General features: G+C 36.7%; 1 non-coding gene across 1 annotated transcript; it reads left to right on the top strand.

The window, feature by feature from the left end:
* Positions 1 to 652: 652 nt before the first annotated feature.
* LOC148763593 (small nucleolar RNA R71) lies at positions 653 to 759 on the top strand. Its single transcript, XR_016025659.1, has one exon. It is a non-coding gene; the product is annotated as a small nucleolar RNA R71 (small nucleolar RNA).
* The last annotated feature ends 1,459 nt before the right edge of the window (positions 760 to 2,218 follow it).

Below are 2,218 nucleotides of genomic sequence, written 5' to 3'. Positions count from 1 at the left end.
TTGTTTATTGAGCATACCAATTGTCCAACTTGTGTCTCAAGGTTTCTCAACAAGGCTACTTGACTTTGAATGAAGAAATCTGTCTTGGTCATGTGCAACATCAATAACTCCTCCATTGATGGTCTCTTATCCAAAATAGGGGCTATCGATTGCTGTTGAAAACTAAGGAAAATGTTTAGCCTTGAAGCTGATGCTCTTTGATTGTTTTCCCATGAGAACTTTGGATGGTTCCTTTATTAGGGATTATAGGTGTTGGAGAAAAGGGTTATTTTGTTGTTTGTTCTTCACAAACTACATAGTTTCTATGTTGTTAATTGGACATTGATGACTAGCATGTCCATCTCCACAATGTTCATAACCTACAAAAGGACTTTGAATAGGATCAGTGCCAAAATAATCAAATTGTTTAGTTAGAGCAGCTTCCTATATGGTTAATGCCATGATGGCATCCACTTCGAGAACTCCAGCTACTCTTTTATACGTAGGTTGGTCCGATGGCCATTGGTAGTTGTTTGATGCCATCTCTTCCAATAGGTCATATGCATCATCAATGGACTACGCCATCAAAGCTCCTTCAATAGTAGCATCAATGGTGGTTCCTACTTGACCACTCAATGCATTGTACAACACTTACATTTGGACCCATTTTGGAAGGCGAAGATAAGGACAGGGCCTAAGTAAGTCATTATATCTCTTCCAAGCTTCATACAACGACTCACCATCAAACTATTTAAACCAAGTAATATCATTCCTCATCTTCATTGTCTTTGCTGGAGGAAAGTGATAACTATATTATATATAGTTATTTAGCCACATTTTGGGATATCAATGTAGCTAAGTCCTTGTAATTTAAGTAGTTTTAGATAATTTTTATAATTTTAGTTGACTAGTTTAAAACATGTGAACTTACTTTAGTTAATGTAATTTTACATTATTTTCATGTTGAAAGCCTTATTTTAAGCCATTTCTAATTTAGTCCTTGTGTTTGCAGGTTTTCAATTGCATGAAGTTACATAAAGATGAATTATGCAATGGAGATTAAATACTGATTTTCATTGAACATGTTACGGTAATTCAGACATAACTTGATCTATAGAAATCCAATCAACATGATTCTTGTACCATAAGAAATCTAAGAGGTATACCTACAACATTTATGTTTACCATTTCACAAAAATCAGCCCCTAGTTAGGAGAAAATCACGTTGCAATATGAGGCAAGACAACAGATTGCACCAAGGTAGCACAAGGACCAGTGCTGTAGCCCTGCAAAGCTCAAGGCTGCAGTGCCCAAGGGTGCATCAAGGCTCTCATATAAAAACCCAAGAGTCCAACACTGTAGTGCCCAAGGAGGTGCACCATAGCATTGGTAGAAAAACAACCAAAAAATTGTACAATGCAGGAGTGCAGTGGTGCCCCTAGACCAAGGCCACAACGCTCTAACATGGATTATGCGTCTGTAGCTAATCAAAAAATGAGTTTTTAGGGTTTTCTAAATGCTATAAATGTCACAGCTCAATTCCTAGGCCATGACCAGTGCAAGGACCCAATAGGCGTGGCCCATTGGGCCCAAGCAAGCTTTTCTATGAAACTTGTTTATTAGACCACCTATCCTTCTTTTACCTCTAAGGTTCTTAATTCTTTGTTTTCAAAAATAATTTCCGTTCGAAAATAAATCATGGCAATTGAACAATACCATTCACAAAATAATATTACCATTTACCAACTTGTGGCGACATTATCATGCAAACCAAACCTACAGTGTTTACAACAAATCTCATGAATTACATTTCATTAACCATATACTTATACAAAAGACCTTGATTATCAACAGAGTAACTCAGGCGTGGATACTATCATGGAGTGTTCTAGTAAACCTACTGTAAAATGAATAGGAGGAAGCACCTCTACGTAAGATCCAACTATCTTAGAACTTGAAAACTAAAACATGAAGTTGAAAAGGATGAGTATAAACCCAGTGAGTGAACATAGGCCAGGAACAAGCAAACCATACTGAGAGATTTTCGAAAACATGATACACGTGTTTAAAAACAATGCAATTTTTGTATATTATAAACAAAACTTGATGCCGTGCTGTTTTTCAACTCATTTTAAAACATTTAGGAAGTTCAAGCAAGGTAAGCATAACATAGCCAATCTCACTGCAGCGAAAAGGCATTCTCGCTGCAGCAAACTTTAGGGCAAAATTTTGAACCAAC

This window comes from Theobroma cacao, chromosome 3, assembly GCF_053813885.1.
Source record: "Theobroma cacao isolate CCN51 chromosome 3, ASM5381388v1, whole genome shotgun sequence".
Taxonomy (NCBI): domain Eukaryota; kingdom Viridiplantae; phylum Streptophyta; class Magnoliopsida; order Malvales; family Malvaceae; genus Theobroma; species Theobroma cacao.
The sequence above is the reverse complement of the archived record's forward strand: the minus strand, read 5'-3'. Positions and strand labels throughout refer to the sequence as shown.